The sequence below is a fragment of the Microcaecilia unicolor genome, chromosome 1 (assembly GCF_901765095.1).
Source record: "Microcaecilia unicolor chromosome 1, aMicUni1.1, whole genome shotgun sequence".
NCBI lineage: Eukaryota > Metazoa > Chordata > Amphibia > Gymnophiona > Siphonopidae > Microcaecilia > Microcaecilia unicolor.
Window position 1 is genome coordinate 474,590,206 of NC_044031.1, and position 25,107 is coordinate 474,615,312.

Genomic DNA, 25,107 nt, shown 5'->3' on the forward strand with positions numbered 1-25,107 from the left:
TTCTCCAGAAATTCCAATTTTTACAAGAAACATGGCTGTCCTTCATTACCAAATTAACTGATTTTCGTAGAGAAACCATTTCCGTAGTCAAAGTCTCTATTTTTATATGTTGGACTTCCTCTTTGTTAGATAAGTATTAATATAAATTCTTTAACTCACATGTTTATTCCTGAAAATTTTTAAACATCTGAAGAAGTTATTCACACTCTGCAGCATTTCCTATAGTACGTCCATTGTGACATTATTGGCTTCACCAGATCCAATTTCTCCACAGAAACCGCTCCAGATATCTTTGGGGGGAAGAGCTCACTCTCCAATCCCCAATTGGTTTATCAATGCTGCGTCAGGACCTCCTCGGGCCGCATGAAAATCCTAACCCACTTCGGGCATTTCCACTGTCGACCTCCATGATGAAGCGTTACTGTTTCCGGGTCTTGGAGGGGTCATGCCAGCAGGGGGACTCAAAGTCACTCCCTCTCCACTGAGATTCGGCGATAAAGCCTTGCTGTTCCCTGAAGCAGGAACCGATATCCCCGACGTTATGACCCCGAATCTCTCCAAAGTAGGCTGAGAAGTGGTGGGAACCCCAGCCGTGTTCGAGGAGGACAACACCACAGCTTTGCCTTTTCTCTTCCCCATTCTCTGGGGAGCACGCCTACTTCTTCAGGTATTCTGGTGTAAAACAGGAACTCAACTAACGTACGTCCTCCCTGAACGCCATCTTGGATCCTCCAGTTTGGGACACTCTTTGTCTGTTTTCTCCTCAGAGGCCTATCTGATATGGGTAACTCTTCAGCATAGCCCTCTGAGTCATTGAAACACGGAAGCCCCTCCACCCCTACAAGGTGGTGTCCCTTTGGAGGGGAGCTGTCACTGCTGTTAACTAAATGTGCTGTGATTGGCTGAAAGAGACCAGGGTCTCCCTCAGATCTTTGCAGTTCTCTCTCTTTCCAGAGTCCCCCTGTCTCTCCCTCTGCTGCACAATGCCAAAGACGGCTTTATACATGCAGACAAGCTGTGTGTATAATAGCTGTCTACAGCCTCCAATAAATTGCCACAGAAGTGCCTGTTATGCTTCTTGCACCAGCAACAGCTCACAGCAGCCCCAGACAGGCATTTACGAGAGGTGCAGACCTCCTGTTAGGTTTTCCACGGTAAAGGTAGGGACTGCTTTTGTGCATGGGGTCAGAAAACGGCTGTGCATCTGCCTTGCATGCACATTATAATACTAATTAGCTCATTATAATACCTTTTAGATCATTTGCATTCTGCTTTTGTTAGCTGCTATCGTGACAGGAAAATGGCTCGGAGAACCCTTTTGTGCATGTCTCGTTTTACTACTTGCTTGCTAGACTGGCTAGAACTGGTTTTAAAACCACATTGCTGGCTCGTTAGGTTTAGTGCATCTGGCTCTAAGTCATCTACAAAGGAGGGAAAGGATTGTATATGACTGAAACAGTATACTACTACAATCAGATCTATGCGGTGTGGCAAAGAATCATATGATGCATGTTCTCTCTAATTTATGAAGTGATGTTGCATAGAATCTAATTATATCTTCTTTCACACTCTCACAGAGAAGTTAAAAACAATATTCCATAGAGGCTGGAATATAGGGAACAACTTTGAATATGATATATCAGGTTCCAGAGCTGCATGTACCCATAGACCTGGAAGTCGATTTTTATAGGGAAGGTGCCCTAAGAAAATTTAATCTGAGAGGTTCAATTCTTTAGTGGAAATTGAACAATAATAATGTGGATAATAGGGATACCAGCAGCAACTCCAACCAAATGGAACAAAATACCAGCACGCATCACAGGAAGAAGACAACCACTCCAACAACTGGAAGAGCCCAATGACCACCTAAACAACAACACAGAGGCCAAACAAACAACCAGCAACATGAAACCAAACATGAACAACACCCAACAAAATAACATGAGTAAAACAGACATACACACACAGACAAATACAAACTGTTAAAAAACCCAACAATAAACATGACATGTATGTCCCGATACAAATAGGTTACATAATCGCGAGATCAGCAGTAATTAAGACAACACTACTAAAAGACTGGATAGAAATGGAACAACTCGGACTGCTGCTCATAACATGGCTGCAACCTCGAAACCAGCCCTGCACTACTACACCTATGCCCACCAGGATACAAAATAATATATATCAACAGAACCAAAAGGAGAGGAGGAGGCATTGCAATAATATACAAATCCTCCTTCACAGCAGAACCTGTCGCTAAACACTCATCCTGAACAATCAAAATCCTGGCATGCAAAATCACCAACAAAACACTAACTGACCAACTATGCATCACATTATTCTACCACCCTCCAGGAAGCTGGACAAATGCCCAAGATGATTTCACAGACTTTGTATCAAACATCTGCACCAATCACCCAAATGTCCTATTAGTAGGTGACATAAACCTGCACCTAGAAAAACAAAATGACACAAACAGAAGAACACTAATGAACTTCATAAACCAATGGAAATTCACAACAGCACAAGTAGTCTCATCGCACATAAAAGGGCACCAATTAAACTTACTAGTCCACAGATTCTCAACAAGTAACAACCACATATTAACAAACCACGCATGGGAAGAAGTACCATGGTCAGACCACAGCAAGCTCACTTTCACACTTCAATGGAAAGAAAGCTGCAAGAAAAGAGAGCCAAGAGCCCAACACACATTCACAACCAGAGGAAAAGTAGACAGCCACACATTACGGACAACAACAATAAAAAGGACCTTACGAGACTGGGAGACTGGGCAGCTAAATGGCAGATGACGTTTAATGTGAGCAAGTGCAATGTGGGGAAAAAAGATCCCGAATTATAGCTACGTCATGCAAGGTTCCATGTTAGGAGTTACGGACCAAGAAAGGGATCTGGGTGTTGCCATCGATAATACACTGAAACCTTCTGCTCAGTGTTCTGCTGCGGCTAGGAAAGCAAATAGAATGTTGGGTATTATTAGGAAAGGTATGGAAAACAGGTGTGAGGATGTCATAATGCCGTTATATCGCTCCATGGTGCGACTGCAACTTGAGTATTGTGTTCAATTCTGGCCGCCGCATCTCAAGAAAGATATAGTAGAATTGGAAAAGGTGCAGCGAAGGGCGACTAAAATGATAGCTGAGATGGGATGACTTCCTATGAAGAAAGAATAAGGAGGCTAGGGCTTTTCAGCTTGGAGAAGAGATGGCTGAGGGGAGACATGATAGAGGTATATAAAATAATGAGTGGAGTGGAACAGGTGGATGTGAATCGTCTGTTCACGCTTTCCAAAAATACTAGGACTAGGGGGCATGCGATGAAACTACAGTGTAGTAAATTTAAAACAAATCGGATAAACTTTTTCTTCACCCAACGCATAATTAAACTCTGGAATTCATTGCCGGAGAACGTGGTGAAGGCGGTTAGCTTGACAGAGTTTAAAAAGGGGTTAGACAGTTTCCTAAAGGACAAGTCCATAAACCACTACTAAATGGACTTGGGAAAAATCCACAATTCCAGGAACAACATGTATAGAATGTTTGTACGTTTGGGAAGCTTGCCAGGTGCCTTGGCCTGGATTGGCCGCTGTCGTGGACAGGATGCTGGGCTCGATGGACCCTTGGTCTTTTCCCAGTGTGGCATTACTTATGTACTTATGTAATAAATGAACTCAATGACATACCATCCAAGGATAAACACTTCATGAGAAACTGGGATGAAACAAGTGAAAACACATTAAACAAAATAGCACCACTCAAAATAAAAACAAAAATCACAAAACAACCACGTCCCTAGTTTAATGACAAACTACTACATATGAAGAAACTCTGTAGGAAACTAGAAAGAGCATGGGCCAAAACAAAAATACACAAACAAAACCATATGAAGAACATAGACAAATAATATAAAGAAAGCGAAAGCAGAACACTAAAGTACATATACAAACCTCGACCAGACCAATACGAAAAAAATGTTCAACTACTGAAAACCCAGAACATACTGGCAACAACTGAAACACCACCAACTGCAGACGAGCTTGCACAATACTTCAAAAACAAAATACAAGATCAAACCTTGCAAAACCACAAATAAAGATCACAGGCTACCTACAGGACTGCAAAACACATGACAACCACACCACAGCTGACAGAATATGGACCACATTCAAACCACTTTTTGTGGCTGAGGAATTTGGAAGGGATGTCCCAAGGTCAAATTGGAGCAAATTGTCCACCAGTGAAGGGAATTGTGAAAGTCGGTGGACAGCTGGATCGCATCTTCTAGACTCCCTGAAGCTTGATACCACTGGGAAGCTAGGGTCCATTGAGCAGATCTCATATGCAGATGTGCCATGGGCGTCACATGAACTGTGGAGGCCATGTGGCCTAGAAGTCTTAACATCTGCCGAGCCGTGATCTGCTGAGAGGCTCTGGCCATGGAAACTAGAGAAAGAAGGTTGTCTGCTCTTGTCTCGGGAATATAGGCCCGAGCTTTCTGAGAGTCCAGCAGAGCTCCTATGAATTCTAGTTGTTGAACTGGAAGATGACAAAGCCTAGTAGCTCCAAGAGTCGAATAGTCATCTGCATGGACTGTAGAGCTCCTGCCTCTGAGGTGTTCTTCACTAGCCAATCGTCAAGATAAGGGAACACATGCACTCCCAGCCTGCGTAACGATGCTGCCACCACCACCAGGCATTTTGTAAATACCTTGGGCGCGGAGGCGAGCCCAAAGGGCAGCACACAATACTGGAAGTGCTGTGTTTGACAAAATCGCAGATACTTCCTGTGAGCTGGAAGTATTGGAATGTGAGTGTAAGCATCCTTTAAGTCCAGAGAGCATAGCCAATCGTTTGTCTGAATCATGGGAAGAAGGGTGCCCAGGGAAACCATTCTGAACTTTTCTCTGACCAGATATTTGTTCAGGGCCCTTAGGTCTAGGATGGGACGCATCCCCCCTGTTTTCTTTTGCACAAGGAAGTACCTGGAATAGAATCTCAACCCTTCTTGCCCTAGTGGAACGGGCTCAACTGCATTGGTGCTGAGAAGGGCGGAGAGTTCCTCTGCAAGTACCTGCCTGTGGAGGGAGCTGAAAGACTGAGCTCCCGGTGGACTATTTGGAGGTCTGGAGATCAAATTGAGGGAGTACCCCAACCGGACTATTTGAAGAACCCACCGGTCGGAGGTTATGAAAGGTTACCTTTGGGGAAAAAATTTTAACCTCCCTCCAACCGGTAGATCGTCCGGCACAGGTACGGTTATGTCGGCTATGCTCAGCTGGAGCCAGTCACAAGCCCATCCCTTGCTTTTCCTAGGGAGCTGCAGGGGCCTGGCTGGGCGCACGCTGTTGACGCGAATGAGCTCGCTGGGGCTGAGCCTGAGAAGGCTTTCGGGAAGGTGGATTGTACCTACGCTTATTGTAAACATAGGGAGCAGTCCTCCTTCCCCTGAAAAAACGTCTACCTGTTGAGGTAGATGCTGAAGGCGCCCGGTGGGAGAGTTTGTTGAGGGCGGTTTCCCGCTGGTGGAGCTGCTCTACCACCTGCTCGACCTTCTCACCAAAAATATTATCCCCCCGGCAAGGAACATCCACAAGCCACTGCTGGACCCTATTGTCCAGGTCAGGGGCACACAGCCATTAAAGTCTGCGCAGCACTATACCCTGAGCAGCGGATCTGGATGCCACATCAAAAGTGTCATAAGCACCCATGGACAGGAATTTACGACACGCCTTCAGCTGCCTGACCACCTCCTGAAAAGGCCTGGCGTGCTCCGGAGGGAGCTTATCCACCAAATCTGCCAGTTGCTTAACATTGTTCCACATGTGAATGCTCGTGTAGAGCTGGTAGGACTGAATTTTGGACACGAGCATAGAGGACTGGTAGGCCTTTCTCCCAAAAGAGTCTAAAGTCCTAGCTTTTCGCCCCGGGGGCGCTGAGGCGAAATCTCTAGTACTTCTGACTCTCTTGAGAGCGGAATCCACAATCACAGAGTCATGAGGTAACTGAGACCTCATCAACTCAGGTTCTCCATGGATCCGATATTGGGACTCCGTTTTCTTGGGGATGGTGGGATTAGATAATGGTTTCATCCAATTCCTCAGCAATGTCTCCTTAAGGACATTATGCAGAGGGGCAGTGGATGACTCCTTAGGTGGCGAAGGATAGTCCAGAACCTCGAGCATCTCAGGCCTGGGCTCATCCTCACTTACCACAGGGAAGGGAATGCCCACAGACATTTCCCGGACAAAGGAGGAGAAGGACAGACTCTCCGGTGGAGAAAGCTTCCTCTCAGGTGAAGGAGTGGGATCAGAAGGAAGACCACAAGACTCCTCGGAAGAGAAATATCTGGGGTCTTCTCCTTCATCCCAGGAGGCATCCTCCTCGGTATTGGACAAGAGTTCATGAACTACAGTCCGAAACCGGGCCCGTCTCGACGCCGAGGAACCATGTCCTCGATGGCAATGTCGAGAGGTCGACTCCCATGCCGGTGGCGATGAAGCTCCCTCCATCGACATCGATGGGGAGTCAACCTGGGTGGCAGCCGAGGCCGATGCCACAAGCAGTACCGGCGTCGGGGACCTCACCACAGGCACAGAGCCAGCCGCCGCTTCCATCGACGGTACCGAGGGCGCAAGTACCCCCGGTACCGGAACAGAATGATGCAGCAGCCCTTCCAGGAGACCCGGAAGAAGGGCTTGAATGCTCTCCTCCAGAGTCGCTGTCGAGGAAGGCTGGGGGGATGGTACCCTCAACTCCCTACTTAAAGTGCCCTCCGTTCCCACCCACCCCCTCACTCTCTCCTCAAACACTAGCTGACTACTTCCGCGATAAAGTGCAGAAGATAAATCTTGAATTCACTTCCAAGCCTTCTCCTCCCTGTGACTTCTTAACCCACTCCCTCAACCAACCTAACCTGGCCTCCTTCTCCTCCTTCCCTGAGATCACCGAAGAGGAAACTGCTCGCCTTCTTTCTTCCTCTAAGTGCACCACCTGTTCCTCTGACCCCATTCCCACCAATCTGCTTACCAACATCTCCCCTACAGTTAACCCCTCAATCTGTCACATCCTCAACCTCTCTCTTTTTCAAGCTAGGACACAACTTGCAAGCGTCTGGGCGATGGTCGGGCCCAAGACACTGGATGCACCAGGAGTATGGGTCAGTGCCCGAGATCGACCGCTGGTACCGAGCACATTTCTTGAAGCTGCTAGAAGGCTTCAATGACATCAGCGGAAAAATCGCGGCGGCGAAGTCAAACAGCTCGAGTGTGCCAACTGAGGGCACAAAAAAGGGAACCGCGGACGGGTGGCCCAAAAGGCCACAACGGAACCGAAAGGAAACTTATTCAGGCAAAAAACTAGGGGAAAAAAAAGGGATTTCTCTTTTTTTTTTTTACTAGAAAAGAAAAAAAACAAGAAAAAGGCAACGGGAAACAAGAAAAAAGCGACGAACCGCTCACAAAAAGGGCACCTAAGATTTTCCTGGGACCCAGGGAGAGAAGCCGACAAGCAGCCACTCTCCACCACGAAAAAGAAAAAACTGAGGCGGGGACGGGCGTGCGCGGGCGGGAAGATGGCCGCGCATGCGCAGTGCATCCGTCCCACACTTTGCTGGCTGTCGCAAAGCTCTTGGATTTTTTGCTAGAAAAATCTCTGTTCCTGGAGGCCGCCATGGACGACGACCCACATGTGAGAACAAGCAGCCTGCTTGTCCTCGGAGAAAGCGAATGATACATACCTGTAGCAGGTGTTCTCCGAGGACAGCAGGCTGATTGTTCTCACAACTGGGTTGACGTCCACAGCAGCCCCCACCAACCGGAACAAAACTTCGCGGGCGGTCCCGCACGCAGGGCACGCCCACCGCGCATACGCGGCCGTCTTCCCGCCCGTGCGTGACCGTTCCCGCTCAGTTGAATGACAAGCAAAGGAATGAGTAAAACGCAACTCCAAAGGGGAGGAGGGAGGGTAGGTGAGAACAATCAGCCTGCTGTCCTCGGAGAACACCTGCTACAGGTATGTATCATTCGCTTTCTCCGAGGACAAGCAGGCTGCTTGTTCTCACGACTGGGGTATCCCTAGCTCTCAGGCTCACTCAAAACAAGAACCCAGGTCAGTTGAACCTCGCAACGGCGAGGGCATAACAGAAATTGACCTACGAAGAACAACTAACTGAGAGTGCAGCCTGAACAGAATAAAATCGGGTCCTGGAGGGTGGAGTTGGATTCAAACCCCAAACAGATTCTGCAGCACCGACTGCCCGAACCGACTGTCGCGTCGGTATCCTGCTGGAGGCAGTAATGTGATGTGAATGTGTGGACCGAAGACCACGTCGTAGCCTTGCAAATCTCTTCAATAGTGGCTGACTTCAAGTGGGCCACCGACGCTGCCATGGCTCTAACACTATGAGCCGTGACATGACCCTCAAAAGCCAGCCCAGCCTGGGCGTAAGTGAAGGAAATGCAATCTGCTAGCCAATTGGAGATGGTGCGTTTCCCGACAGCGACCCCTTTCCTATTGGGGTTGAAATAAATAAACAATTGGGCGGACTGTCTGTGGGGCTGCGTCCGCTCCAGATAGAAGGCCAACGCTCGCTTGCAGTCCAATGTGTGCAACTGACGTTCAGCAGGGCGGGTATGTGGTCTGGTTAAGAATGTTGGAAAAACAATTGACTGGTTAAGATGGAACTCCGACACCACCTTTGGCAGGAACTTAGGGTGAGTGCGGAGTACTACTCTGTTATGATGAAATTTTGTATAAGGAGCATGAGCTGCCAGGGCTTGCAGCTCACTGACTCTACGAGCTGAAGTAACTGCCACCAAGAAAATGACCTTCCAGGTCAAGTACTTCAGATGGCAGGAATTCAGTGGCTCAAAAGGAGGTTTCATCAGCTGGGTGAGGACGACGTTGAGATCCCATGACACTGCAGGAGGCTTGACAGGGGGCCTTGACAAAAGCAAGCCTCTCATGAATCGAACGACTAAAGGCTCTCCAGAGATGGCTTTACCCTCTACACGATGATGGTAAGCACTAATCGCACTGAGGTGATTCCTTACTGAGTTGGTCTTGAGACCAGACTCTGATAAGTGCAGAAGGTATTCAAGCAGGTTCTGTGCAGGACAAGAACGAGGTTCTAGGGCCTTGCTCTCACACCAAACGACAAACCTCCTCCACTTGAAAAAGTAACTCTTTTTAGTGGAATCCTTTCTAGAGGCAAGCAAGACACGGGAGACACCCTCAGACAGACCCAACGAAGCAAAGTCTACGCCCTCAACATCCAGGCCGTGAGAGCCAGAGACTGAAGGTTGGGGTGCAGAAGCGCTCCGTCGTTCTGTGAAATGAGAGTCGGAAAACACTCCAATCTCCACGGTTCTTCTGAGGACAACTCCAGAAGTAGAGGGAACCAGATCTGACGGGGCCAAAAAGGCGCTATCAGAATCATGGTGCCGTGGTCTTGCTTGAGCTTCAGTAAGGTCTTCCCCACCAAAGGTATACCCAAGGAAAGCATCCTGAACTTCTCTTTGACCAGGTATTTGTTCAGGCCTCTCAGGTCTAGGATGGGGCACATCCCCCCTGTTTTCTTTTCCACAAGGAAGTATCTGGAATAGAATCCCTGCCCTTCCTGCCCGGGTGGTACGGGCTCGATCGCATTGGCGCTGAGAAGGGCGGAGAGTTCCTCTGCAAGTACCTGCTTGTGATGGGAGCTGAAGGATTGGGCTCCCGGTGGGCAGTTTGGTGGAGTGGAGGCCAAATTCAGGGTGTATCCGCACCGCACTATTTGGAGAACCCACTGGTCGGAGGTTATCAGAAGCCACCTTTGGTGAAAAACTTTCAACCTCCCCCCGACCGGCAGGTCGTCCGGTACGGACACTTTGATGGCGGCTATGTTCCCATGGATCCAGTCAAAAGCCCGTCCCCGGCTTTTGCTGTGGAGGCGCAGGGGGCTGCTTGGGCGCACGCTGTTGACGGGAACGAGCGCCCTGGGACTGTCCCTGTGCCTGAGGAGGCCTTCGGGCCGGCTGGGTGTACCTACGCTTGTTGTAGGCGTAGGGCGCAACCTGCCTGGCCCAGGAAAAACGTCCACCTGCTGAGGTGGATGCTGAAGGCGCCCGGTGGGAGAGCTTGTCGAGAGCGGTTTCCCGCTGGTGTAGTTGGTCCACCAACTGCTCGACCTTCTCGCCAAAGATGTTATCCCCCCGGCAAGGGACATCCGCCAGTTGTTGCTGGGTGTGGTTGTCCAGGTCAGAGGCATGCAGCCAGGAGAGTCTGCGCATCACTATACCTGGATGCGGGTCACGAGCATGGAAGATTGGTAGGCCTTCCTCCCAAACGAGTCGAGAGTGCGAGACTCCCGCCCCGGGGGCGCCGAGGCAGTATCCCTCGAACTCCGTGCTCTCTTGAGAGCAGAGTCCACGACCACCGAGTCATGAGGCAATTGGGGCCGCATCAACTCTGGGTCAGAGTGGATCCTGTATTGGGACTCCGCTTTCTTGGGGATGGTGGGGTTAGATAAGGGCTTCAGCCAGTTCCGAAGCAGTGTCTCTTTGAGGACATTGTGCAACGGCACCATGGAAGACTCTCTAGGTGGTGATGGATAGTCGAGGACCTCGAGCATCTCAGCCCTCGGCTCATCCACAGAGACCACGGGGAAGGGAATGCAAATAGACATGTCCCTGATGAAGGAGGCAAAGGAGAGGCTCTCAGGGGACGAGAGCTTCCTCTCCGGTGAAGGAGTGGGGTCGGAGGGAAGGCCCTCAGACTCCTCTGAGGAGAAATATCTGAGGTCCTCCTCCTCCCCCAACGAGGCCTCTTCCTCGGTGTCGGACATGAGCTCTTGCAGCTCAGACCTGAACCGGGCCCGTCTCGACTGCAAGGAACCATGTCCTCGATGATGGCGTCGAGCGGTGGACTCCTGCGCCGGCGGGGATGAAGCTCCTTCCATCGACGTCGACGGGGATTCCACCTGCGTGGCGGTCGACACCGGTGCCGCAAGCGGCGTCAGTGTCGGAGGCCTCGGTATCAGGCTAGAGCACACCGGCGCCTCCATCAACGGCGCCGGGGGCACAAGCAGCCCCGGTGCCGGCAAAGCCTGGTGCATCAGCCCTTCCAGAATCCCTGGAAGGATGGCTTGGAGGCACTCGTCAAGGCCCGCTGTCGGGAAAGGCAGGGGGGCCGGTGTAGGTGTCGGTGCCGGAAGCTGCTCGGGTCCAGGAGACGGTACCGAAGCACCCATGGACTGACGCAGCGACACCTCTTCAACCGAGGGGGAACGCTCCTCTCGGTATTGCTGCTTCCTCGGCGTCAAATTATCTCTGGAGGCGCCGGAGCTGGTAGTCCCATGCACCGTGGGTGACCGATGACGGTGCTCCTTGGTTTTCTTTCGGTGCCCGTCATCAGCGCTTGGCGGTAGAGATGAAGAGGAGGTAGAACCCCCCCCCCCCTGGCCTCGAGGGATCAGGTCTGACAGGGTTCGGTCCCGATGGCCCTGGGTAGAGGGAGTGGCCGGGGCCGATTGCCCGTGCGGCCGCTCACCCCCGCCGTCGCCGGCAGGCTGGCGGGCCAATGGTAACTGTACTCCTGGGGTCGGTGCCATCGTTGGTGCCGATTTCGTCGACATCGGTACCGGTACCGAAGATTCGGCCATCGACAACGATGCCGTCGACGTCGAGGGGCCGGCGCAAGTTCCAAAAAGATGGTCCCGAAGAACTTGCCTCGCCACCTGTGTCCGCTTCCGCAAGCCGAGACACAAGGTGCACGTCTTGGTATTATGCTCCGGCCCAAGGCACTGGAGGCACCAAGCGTGGGTATCGGTTTGCGAGATCTGCCGGCCGCACCGACCACACTTCTTGAATCCGCTTGGGACCTTAGAGGACATCGACGGAAAAATCGCGTCAGCGAAGTCAAAGTTGTCGATGGTGGCGGTGAAAAGCACACCCGAAAAAAGAAAACTACCGCGCGGCCACAAGGCCGCAACGAGGTGCCCCCGCGGCTAAGAGACGACAAGGGGACAAACTTTTTCTTTTCTTTTTTTTTACAGAAGAAAGAAAAAATACACGAACGCATTCGTAAAGAGAAAAAACTTGTGGCTAGGCCGCTATCCGGTTTCCGGGGCTGACAGAGAGAGAGACGGTAACACGTCTCTCTCCAGCGCGGAATAGAAAAAAACTGAGCGGGAACAGTCGCGCACGGGCGGGAAGACGGCCTGGTGGGGGGGCTGCCGTGGACGTCAATCCAGTCGTGAGAACAAGCAGCCTGCTTGTCCTCGGAGAAACAAATTTCCTTACTAAGAAATCATAACTTCTAACTGGTCTATCCCTGTACTAAAGAGGAGCTCTTATTTGGATTGTGATCAAGTCAGCCACACTCATACAGACTTACAGTCCAACTGAAACCACTTATTTCTCACCCTAGGCCTTTTCACCATCGAGGCTTGTCCATTCACTGTTTCCACTCCCAACCAGAATAATTATTCATTCACAACCTTCACCTAAACATCCCTCACAGCAGTGGCGTAGCAAGGGGGGCTGCCACCCGGGGCGGTTCGCCGTTGCACCCCCCCCCCAGGTGCAGCACGATGACACCCCCCCTCGGCACATCGACACCCCCACCTCCTGACCCAGTGCCTACCCTCCTCCGTGCAACCAGCTTCCTACCTTTAAAAAAAAATATCGGAATCTGAGGCGAGGCGCAGTGCCTCGTGCCTGTACGTAAAAGAAATGTGGACCGTCTCATCGGACCTTCTCTCGCTCTGTCTGTCCCGCCCTTGCGGAAATAGAAAGTTGCGTCAGCGGAGGGCGGGACAGATAGAGCGAGGGAAGGCCCGATGAGACGATCCACATTTCATTTACGTGCAGGCGCGAGGCGCTGTGCCTCGCCTCAGATTCCGATATTTTTTTAAAGGTAGGGAGCTGGTTGGACGGAGGAGGGTAGGCACTGGGTCAGGAGGTGGGGGTGTCGATGTGCCGAGGGGGGGTGTCATCGTGCTGCACCTGGGGGGTGCAACGGCGAACCGCCCTTTCCGCCCCCCCCCCCCTCTTGCTACGCCACTGCCTCACAGTTAATCCTGTGTAAACTAATCAAAAATCAGCAATCACATTAACACCCATCAATGCCATAACCAAAATACATGGTTTAAATCCACATTCCTTCCTAGAATCTTTCTAGTCACTCGGTTCTCTTAAATATAACCACAGCTAAGCTTCTTTCAGCCTCTTAAAGGTTCTTCAAGGGATTTTTTAAAACTTAAGCCATGAATTATAACTCAAAATCTAACCCTCTCCTTTCTCTATTCAAACCCCATCCCCACCCCCCACACCTTGCTACTTTCCAAGGTTTTTGGCTATAGATGCCATGGCAGCAGCAGAAACAATGTGAAGTTTTATGGCATCATTTCCCTGCACCTGCCACTGCCAGCTCTGCTGGTCATTTCCCCTCTGATGTAACTTCCTGCATCGGAGGACTTGACCTGCAGAGCAGGCAGAGGCACATGCAGGGAAATGGTCATGTGCATCTTCACATTTTTTTTACTGGTTTCATGACATTTGCAGCTGACAACTTGGAAAGGTAACAAGGTGGGGGAGGGAGAGAGTTGGGTAAAGTAGGTTTTATTGGTTTCCTGGAGGGCTCACAATGCAAAATAAAGGAGGTATGGTGGGAATTGTACCTAGGTGCCATTGCTTAAAGGGAAAGGGAATGGGACTTGATATATCGTGTTTCTGTGGTTTTTGCAACTACATTCAAAGTGGTTTGCATAGTATATACGGGTACTTATTTGTACCTGGGATAATGGAGGGTTAAGTGACTTGCCCAGAGTCACAAGGAGCTGCAGTGGGAATCAAATCCAGTTCCCCAGGATCAAAGTCTCCTGCACTGACCACTAGGCTGCCCCTGTGATTGTAGGGACATCTATATGGTCATGTCTCTCACAATGATGCCAAACAGATGTCCTTGTGCATGGTGTTTTTGGTGTTGAGAAGTTGGATGTGTCAGTATGGAAAATGGCTCTTCTTTTTAGACATCTTCCCACAAATTCTATATAAGGCCTACCAAATGGGGGCATGTAAATTTGTGCATGCAGCCAATTTACATGCACTACTAAATTAAGTAACAAGCTAATTAGTCTTGATAATTGGCCAATAATGACCAATTATCAACACTAATTGGCAGCTGCGGGTGTGTGCAGTGGGGGGGGGGGGGGGGTCCCGGGGTGGCTGTATTTTGTTTTGCTGCTGCTGCTGGTTTGGGGAAGCAGTGGTGGGGGTGTCAGGAGGCAGATGCTGAATGAAAGTGGGGAGGTGATACTGTGGATGAAAGTGGGGAATGGAGAGTGTGACAGATGCTGAATAGAAGTGGGGAGAGGATAGAGGGCAGACGCTGAATGGAAGTGGGGAGGAGAGGGGCAGAAGTAGGATGGAAGTGGGGGGTGAGGGGGGCCAGACACTTGGATGGAAGTGGAGAGGAGAGAGAGGAGCACATGCTGGATGGAAGTGGAGAGGAGAGAGAGGAGCACATGCTGGATGGAAGTGGAGAGGAGAGAGAGGGGCAGAGACTGGATGCAAGTGGGGAAGAGATTTGATATACTTGGCCACTGTTGGAAACAGGATACTGGGCTAGATGGACCATTGGTCTGAACCAGTATGGCTATTCTTATGTTCTAATTGGGCATAATTGGAATTTGCACACACTTCTTTTAGGCATATTCTAAAAAGTGGTGTGCCCCTTCTGTTCCAAAAGCGTCCATTACTCCTGTTTACCAGTTGGAATTTCGCTTGGGTCTGGCGATCAAGTTAAGAACACAGTTTTGTAAGTCAAAACCCCTGATGACGTGGACAGCGAAACACAAATTTGTGTAAGGTTTGACAGCGTTTTGGAATAGTGGAAGATACTGCCAGATGGCGGGGTTTAATGGTATGTTGGAATACTGGAAGATGCTGCCTGGTGGCGAGCAAACATTGAGGAAAAGGAACTCATGAATTATTGAGATAAGAACTTCTTCATTCACTTATTCTATCCAAATATTGAACATTATACATGGAGATATATGGGGGACTGTATACTGCTGGAATTAGACACAGACATTAAACTGAGAAGGAACAAATATTCTAGAACAACATTTGATAGAGTTATCTACTGTTGTATTATGGACACTTACTGAGTATTGATGATATAGTGGTCTAATATTAGACCTATGTTTTTTGAAGGAAAATATCACCATTGGTATTTGATATATGTGATGGAATACCGGGAGTGAACCCATAAGTATAAGTTTCTATATTTGTACTACAAAAGTAAACAATTCCTCTAGGTTTGTGAGTGTGGGTATGTATGAGAGTGATGTCAGTAAGGATATATGTTGGATTATATAAAAAATGTTTAATGTATTTTGTATAATAAAGGAAAATATTTACTTAAGCTACTATCCAGCTTATTTTCGAAGGAGATCGCTGGCCATTTTCTGACACAAATCGGGAGATGGCCGGCCATCTCCTGAAGCCGGCAAAATCGGTATAATGGAAAGCTGATTTTGGCCGGCTCCAACTGCTTTCCGTCGCAGAGCCGGCCAAAGTTAAAGGGGGCATTTCGTAAGGGTATGGGAGGCGAGACGGAGGCGGAATGGGGACTTTGTTAAGACATGGTCGGCTTCAGCTGATAATGGAAAAAAGAAGGCTGGCTCTGAGGAACATTTTGCCAGCTTCACTTGGTTCACTTTTTTTTAGGACCAAGTCTCAAAAAAGTGCCCCAATTGACCAGATGACCACCAGAGGAAATCGGGGATCACCTCCCCTTACTCCCCAGTGGCCACCAACCCCTTCCCACCAAAAAAAAAAAAAAAAAAAACTTTTTTGCCAGCCTCTAGGCCAGCCTGAAATGTCATACCCAGCTCCCTGACAGCAGTATGCAGATCCCTGGAACAGGTTTTAGTGCACTTCAGGCAGGTGGACCCAGGCCCACCCCCCCCCCCTACCTGTTACACTTGTGGTGGTAAATGGGAGCCCACCAAACCCACTGTACCCACATGTAGGTGCCCCCCCCTTCACCCATAATGGCTATGGTAATGGTGTAGAGTTGTGGGGAGTGGGTTTTGGGGGGATTTGGGGGGTTCAGCACCCAAGGTAAGGGAGCTATGCACCTGGGAGCTACTTTTATTTTTAATTTTTAGAAGTGCCCCCTAGAGTGCCCGGTTGGTGTCCTGGCATGTCAGGGGGACAAGTGCACTACAAATACTGGCTCCTCCCATGACCAAATGCCTTGGATTTGGCCGGGTTTGAGATCGCCGGCATTAGTTTCCATTATCGGCGAAAACCGATGCCGGCCATCTCAAACCCGACCATCTCTGACATTTGGCCGGCCCAAACCGTATTATTGAAACGAAAATTGGCTGGCCATCTTTTTCGACAATACGGTTCGAGACTGTTCTCAGCAGCGCCGGCCATATAGATGGCCGCCGCCGTTCGATTATGCCCCTCCATGGTAGTTACTTTGGTAGGGTAATGAATATGCATGAGAGAGATCTGCATACAATGGATGTAGTGCGCATGCAAAGTTTTTCATGCATATTCATTAGGAATATCTTGAAAAGCTAGCCTGTTTGCAGCTTTGAGGACTAAACTTGGACGAGCTTGGTCTACGTGATCAGTTGCATCTTTGGACAGACTGGACTCAAGAACTGTCATTGATAGTTTTAGGATAGTTCTTATGTTTGCCCATTGAAATCGAGATCTTTAATGTGCAAATTTTCATCTTCCCATTTTATGTTTTTTTTTTTGTACCCCGTGCTTTCCCACTCATGGCATGCTCAATGCAGCTTAGGTACTTATTTGTACCTGGGGCAATGGAGGGTTAAGTGACTTGCCCAGAGTCACGAGCTGCCTGTGCCTTCAGTGGGAATCGAACCCAGTTCCCGAGGACCAAAGTCCACCACTCTAACCACTAGGCCACGTTTTTTGGATAACTGACCATTGTTTTTGATAGCCAATCCTTCATTTGAAATTATATATTAGATAACTGTGTTTCTGGATAGATTGTTAAAGAGTGGCTATTTTCCTGAGTCCTTTGATGATACTGTTATAACTCCTATTTCCAAGCAAAATAATTTAGAATAACTTAGATCTAGCTTTAAAAGCTAGTTATAGGCCTATAGCTAGCATTCCTGTCTTTGCTAAATTACTAGAGGCTCTGATCTCCATTCAACTCACAAATTACCTAGAACGTATTAACTGCACTACGTTCAGGATTTTGTGGTTCTTGATTACTTTGATTTCCCGCACTAAATGACTGTTATGCAAAGAGAAACAAATGATATTGCCACAATTTGTTCTATCAGTAGCATTTGACACAATTGATCCCAATCTAAAGATTATTTGATTAAACAAAATAAGTATTTTGGGGTCATTTTTAAACTGGTTCGAGAAGTTTCTGTGTTGTACAACTTACAGGGTAAAAAAGAATGAGAATTTATCTCCCAGCTGGAAGGTCTAATGTGAGGTCCTGCAGGGATTGCCACTCTGATTAATAATTTTTTAACATTTCTATGAGTTTGTTTGGGAAGAGACTACATGAACTGGGAGTCTAATTTTATACCTATGGAGATGCTAATTTATTGTTTATCCCTACTTTCCAGAGACCTGTTCCTCCGATCCCATCCCCACCAACCTACTTAACACCATCTCCCATACTGTCACCCCCTCCATCTGTCGCATCCTTAACCTTTCTCTCTCCACTGCAACTGTCCCTGACACCTTCAAGCACGCCGTAGTCACACCTCTCCTAAAAAAAACATCACTTGACCCTACCTGCCCCTCCAACTACCGCCCCATCTCTCTCCTACCCTTCCTCTCCAAAATACTTGAGCACGCCGTTCACAGTCGCTGCCTTGATTTTCTCTCCTCTCATGCCATCCTCGATCCACTTCAATCCGGTTTTCGCCCTCTTTACTCGACAGAAACAGCACTCTCTAAAGTCTGCAACGACCTGCTCCTCGCCAAATCCAGAGGCCACTATTCCATCCTCATCCTCCTCGATCTATCGGCTGCGTTTGACACTGTCAATCATGATTTACTTCTTGCCACACTGTCCTCTTTTGGGTTCCAAGGCTCTGTTCTCTCCTGGTTCTCCTCTTATCTCTCCCACCGCACCTTCAGGGTACACTCTCATGGATCTTCCTCCACTCCCATCCCACTATCTGTTGGAGTTCCCCAGGGATCTGTCGTTGGACCCCTTCTCTTCTCAATCTACACCTCTTCCCTAGGCTCACTGATCTCATCTCATGGTTTTCCGTATCATCTTTATGCTGATGACACCCAGCTATATCTCTCCACACCAGACATCACCGCCGAGACCCAGGCCAAGGTATCGGCCTGCTTATCCGACATTGCTGCCTGGATGTCCAACCGCCACCTGAAGTTGAACATGTCTAAAACCGAGCTCCTCGTCTTTCCACCTAAACCCACTTCTCCTCTTCCTCCACTCTCTATCTCAGTTGATAACACCCTCATCCTCCCCGTCCCATCTGCCCGCAACCTCAGAGTCATCTTCGACTCCTCCCTCTCCTTCTCTGCGCATATCCAACAGACTGCCAAGACCTGTCGCTTCTTCCTCTTCAACATCAGCAAAATTCGCCCTTTCCTCTCTGAGCACACCACACGAACTCTCGTCCACGCTCTCATTACCTCTCGCCTTGACTACTGCAACTTACTCCTCACCGGCCTCCCACTTAGCCATCTATCCCCCCTTCAATCTGTTCAGAACGCTGCTGCACGTCTTATATTCCGCCAGAACCGATATACTCATATCACCCCTTTCCTCAAGTCACTTCACTGGCTTCCGATCAGATACCGCATACAATTCAAGCTTCTACTCCTTACCTACAAATACACCCGGTCTGCAGCTCCTCACTACCTCTCTACCCTCATCTCCCCCTATGTTCCCGCCAATAACCTCCGCTCACAGGACAAATCCCTCCTTTCAGTACCCTTCTCCACCACTGCCAACTCCAGTCTCCGCTCATTCTGCCTTGCCTCACCCTATGCCTGGAACAATCTTCCTCAACCCCTACGCCAAGCCCCCTCCCTACCCATCTTCAAATCTCTGCTTAAAACTCACCTCTTCAATGCTGCCTTCGGCACCTAACCTTTTGAGAAATATAGTATGCCCTATCAGATTGACTCTACACTTGTCTTTTAGATTGTGCACTTGTCTCTAGATTGTACACCTGTCTTTTAGATTGTACACTTGTCTTTAGATTGTACACCTGTCTTTTAGATTGTAAGCTCCTTGAGCAGGGACTGTCCTTCCATGTTAAATTGTACAGCGCTGCATAACCCTAGTAGCGCTTTAGAAATGTTAAGTAGTAGTAGTAGAATGCATCTGTATAGAGAAAGTAGAAAATTGGTATTTGGCTAATTTTTTTTTTAATTAAATAAAAATAAAATCAGACTATTATAGATGGATACTTCTCAGAGGGTGTCTTTTACTAAGGTGTGCTCACGTTTTTAGTGCCTCTAACGTTTAGCGTGCCTACAATTTTAGCGCGCACCAAAAAACGTGAGCACGCCTTAGTAAAATACCCCCAGAGTTTACTATCTAAGATGGTGCTTTTTTTTTCTCAAGACTGAAAAAAAATCTATTAAAGTTCTGGGTGTTATGGATTTACAACTTTCTCCAGACTCCCAGAAAAACGCGATTAAAGTTCTCTTTGAGTTACAACAGTTAAAAGATTGTTAAGAATCTATTTTTATGAGAATACATTTCACCAAATTGTTCAGGCACTAATTCTTCCTCATTTGAACCACTGTAATAATATGCAGGAATTTCTCTAAGTTCTAGAAACACACTTTAGTTGATACAAAATACCATTGCCAAATTAATTTTTAAAAGACCATAAGTATGATGAAACAACACTTCTATTCCAGTCGCATTGGCTCACCATTCATGCACTAATCAATTTTAAAATAGCAAGTTTAGTTCATAAAATCTTTACTCAATTTTTATCCTGTCCGAAGCTAAGAAGCTTGGTACATCTCAAAGAGGATTTACTGCTTTATTATCCTACAGTAAAGTTTTACACTATAAAATAGTATTGGGCACTTCATTTTGTTTTTATGTAGTACAGGGTATGGAATAGCCTTTCTCAGGATTTAAGACTGTTAATTAATCATCCCATTTTTCATAAGCACTAAAGGCTTTCTTACTTTATAAATTTTTAGGACAACAATGAACTATATTGATTACTAGCCGTTGAGCCCGTAAAAACGGGCTAGTAAAAGAAGGGGGGTTTGAAAGCCCCCCCCCCCCGGATGGGTCGCCGCCGCCCCTCTCCCCCCAGAGTCCCCTCCGCCACTGCCCCCCCTCTGCCACCGCCACCCCTCCACCCAGGCCGGGTACTTGGCTTCACTATTCAAACCGCCAGAACGCAGCACACAGGTCATCTGAGCTGCCGTCGGCCTTCCTTCTTCTCTGCATGTGTTCCGCCCTCGTGTTGGCTGCTTAGGTTTAAGCAGGGTCTAAGGGGGTCTCTTACTAAAGAGTAGATCGAATTATCTGTAGCAAAGCCTTAGGAATAAAATGGGCTTTGCTGCAGATAACTCAAGCTAATCTTTAGTAAAAGACCCCCTAAATATTTAAAATAAATAAAATAATAAATAAATAATGATGCCGCTGAATATTACTGATTGGTTCAGTCAGTCATACACACACTCACACTCACACTCACACATGTACTTACTCTCCAGCTCTTCAAGTTCACACACATTGCTGCTTCTCATGTGCTCACACTGACAGCCAGATGCACAAAGGTCTTGTGATCCATCTGCGTTTCCAAATCGGTAAAAATTTACTGATTTAGAAACACAGAGGGATTCACTAAGAAAATCGCATGCAAATGAGCTGCTGGTTGATTTTGCGACCCAGTTCATTTGCTTGCGCAATGGGGAAAGCAAGTCGGTGAGCTGAGCATACGCAGAACAGTCAATCGCTATGTGTGGCTGCTCTGCGCAGGCTACAGACGGCTCTCATACACGCAGACAAGCTGCGTCTATGATAGCAGTAGATTTACCCTTTTTTTTTGGCAGACACAAAAGCACTTTTTTTTGGATGGGCATACCTGTATTGTAGCTCCCTGCCTTCGGCTGCTGGGAAAAACTGAGAAAAACCTCGCTCTGCTGCTCTCCGCTCTTCTGTGAGGAATCAGCAGCATCAGGGCTTGGTTCCACCCGAGCTGTTCCTGCTGCTTCCTTCTATTGGCTGGCTGACATCCTAGAACGCCCATCTCCCTGAAGGTGGACTCTCATTGGCTGGCTGCTGTTCCAACTCCTCCTCCCTGTAGGACTTCCCTGATGACATCACTTTGGAGCTGTGAACTGATTGAATCCGAACTTCCTGGTGCCCCCCTCCACAGAGAGGTTCATGGGATTGGTTGGTCAAACTGAGAATATCATCAGGAAGCTGACTGGATTGTTTGCACTGTGATCTTGGGGTGATAGTATCTGAGGATCTGAAGGCGACGAAACAGTGTGACAAGGCGGTGGCTGTAGCTAGAAGGTTGCTAGGCTGTATATAGAGAGGTGTGACTAGCAGAAGAAAGGAGGTGTTGATGCCCCTGTATAAGTCATTGGTGAGGCCCTGCCTGGAGTATTGTGTTCAGTTTTGGAGGCCGTATCTTGCTAAGGATGTAAAAGAATTGAAGTGGTGCAAAGAAAAGCTACAAAAATGGTATGGGATTTGCGTTACAAGACGTATGAGGAGAGACTTGCTGACCTGAACATGTATACCCTGGAGGAAAGGAGAAACAGGGGTGATATGATACAGATGTTCAAATATTTGAAATATATTAATCTGCAAATGAACCTTTCCCGTAGATGGGAAGGCGGTAGAACTAGAGGACATGAAATGAGATTGAAGGGGGGCAGAAAAACGTCAGGAAGTATTTTTTCACGGAGAGAGAGTGGTGGATACTTGGAATGCCCTCCCGCGGGAGGTGGTGCAGATGAAAAAGGTAACGGAGTTCAAAAATGTGTGGGATAAACATAAAGGAATCCTGTTCAGAAGGCATGGATCCTCAGAAGTTTAGCAGAGATTGGGTGGCAGAGCCGGTGGTAGGAGGCGGGGCTAGTACTGGGCAGACTTCTACGGTCTGTGCCCCCCCAGCAGCATGCACCCGGGGCAGACCGCTCTCACCGCCCCCCCCCCCCCCCCCCCCCTTGGTAAGCCACTGCCCAGATCCAGGAGGGAGATTTTAGACTAGTCCTAATGTACTAGAAGGGTACTTCTATAAAACAGATGCTTACATTTTCACACCTATTAAATGTGTGAAACTGCCAAAACTCCACCCAAGCACTATCCTGTACATACATGCATATCTTACATAGCATGTGTTTTATAAGTAGGCATATGCATAAGCAGAGTCTGGGTGAAGTATGGGTGAGACTCACACACGTGTAATTTATAGAATGCAAGAAGTACACATGCACCTCCAGCATTTAGGCACAAGCACGTACACCAGCTCAATGTCCCTAAATTATGGGCATGTATAGATCTGTTAATATTCTATAAAGGAAATATTAATATATGTTAATATTCCTTAAAGGAAATTTGAAACCTACTTTCCTTTGTATAGGTGACACACCGGGCCCTCCAGGTATATATATATATATATATATATATATATATATATATATATATATATACACGGATATACGGGTATAGAATAACCCCCACAGGACCTGGAGCACCGATCCAAATGGATAACATCAAACACTACAAATATCATACTGCATTAAGCATGTAAATTTAAAAGCCTGGACTAGCCAATCTCCTAGAAATTGGTAATTTGGAAGCTCTGAATCTGTGTAGGCTGAAAGAATCCAGACAGTTTACAACCATAGGCTTTTTAATCCTGAGCACATCTGACAGCCCCCCCCCCCCCCCCCCCCCCCCGCCAAACATCTGGACCCTAGGTCTCATCATCAGAGAAAGCCAAGACTGTGCGTGCACTAATCAGTTAATGTATTCAGGGGAAGACTGCAATGCCTTCCACTCCTGCATCAGGTTAAGCATTTATTTCTCCCATACCTACATATCAGCTTTGAACCAGAAATGTAGCCAGGTTTTAATGTCAGGGGCAGCAGATCTTTTGTAAAATAGGTGTCAGTGTGAAGCTGAAGGGCGCCAACTTATTTAAAATCCATTTTGGGGGGAGCAGCTGCTCCCCTTGCACCCCACCTAGCTACGCCTCTGCTTTGAACATTCCTTAACCTTTCCTTCAAGCACTGAGTATGGGACATTTTCCAAGTCTGTAAGATGGTTGTGCAGATCTTATGCACTGAGAGGTAAACACAGCTGGCTTGCAGGTCTTGAAAATGCTTACTGTACTCGCAGCTTGGCAGTATTATAGCCAGAGTTCTCTCTTCTTATCACCCCCCCCCCCCCCACCCAAAAGAAATCATTATCATGAACCACCTACGGTGCTGAGTGTGTGCATTGAAATCAGGTGCACATCTTGCCTTGTTTTGGCAATAGGCAGTCTGCCATATTTATTTTATTATAAAAGTTCAAAGCTTTTCTTTATGAGCCCAAGTACTATCATATCTCTAAACCATTGCATCCCACATGTAATCTATTAACTCGAGACAGTCTAGTTTTCTGCATACCCATAATGAGATATATTTGAATACACTGAAAACCCCTATATACAAATATATTTCATTCATACTCATTGTATAGAAATATGGCTGTGGCATCTTCAGAAAAGGGCTGGGAACCCTTGCCATACTCTTCTGCAAAGCGGTTTACATTTACCCATAATAATTTTATATCGGGGCGTTAATCCCTTAACACGTGGTTAGCACATGCTAATATGCTACCACAGGAATACATTAAAGCATTTCGCTTTCCAGGTATTTTGCATGTTTGTGTGTGTGCTAGCCTGCATGTTACCAGTTTTTTAAAAATATTTTTGGAGGCGATGTGTCATGGGCAGAGAATAGGCAGTCCCACATTATCCAGCTAGTGCATTATGATTAGCGCATGCTAACAGGATAATGCCAGGTTAAAGCGGGAGCACTTAGCATCTCCTAAATAGGACATAGTAAATGCTCCTGCATTAATTCTTGGCAGGCATCATGTGCTAATGGGAATATCAGTATAGCCCCTGCAATGCCTCAGTTACAAACTTAGATTGTGAGCCCACCTGGGACAGAGAAATATCCAGAGTACCTGAATGTAACTCACCTTGAGCTACTACTGAAAAAGGTGAGAGCAAAATCCAAAATAAATAAATATCACAACAGAAAATGCCCTAAAATATGTTGTGTCCAAGCTGAGCTTAGCATGCAGTAAAGTCCTGCATTAACCCCAGATTTTATTGCACTTAGTAAAACTACCCCATAGTGTGCTAATACAAGTTTACAAACTGAGAAGTGGCTAACACATTAATGCATTTTAAATAACAATTCAACCATTAATGCATGTTAGGAATACATTAACATATATTACTGGCAAATAAAGCAAAACTTTCTGGATTAATAAGGGACATCCCTCTTGCACTACGAATCCTCAAACTATGATTTGGGGTACTTGAAATCAATGGTGTGAAGGGAAGAAAGTGAGCCAGATCTGGGAGTAGGGGTCAAACTTTTAGGACAGTCCTGCTGAATATGCTTAAGAAAAATCTGCATGCACTCTGCATTCATTGTATGCAAATCTATCTCATGATATCCTGAAAACCTGACCTGTTTGCATCCTCTAGAACTGAAATTAGGCACCTCTGAATTACAGGGATGCAGTGTTGAACTGCAGGAGGAGGGGGGTATCTGCTGGGCAGTTTGGATGGTTACTTGGAGGAGTAGCCTAGTGGTTAATGCAGTGGACTTTGATCCTGGGGAATGAGTTCAATTCCCACTGCAGCTCCTTGTGACTCTGGGCAAGTCATTTAACCCTCCATTGCCCCTGGTACAAAATAAGTACCTGAATATATGTAAACCACTTTGAATGTAGTTGCAAAAACCTCAGAAAGGCAGTATATCAAGTCCCATTTCCCTTCCCTTTAAAGGATGGCAGTCAGAGAGTAGTGATTACGTGTAAAAATGGGTTTTAAA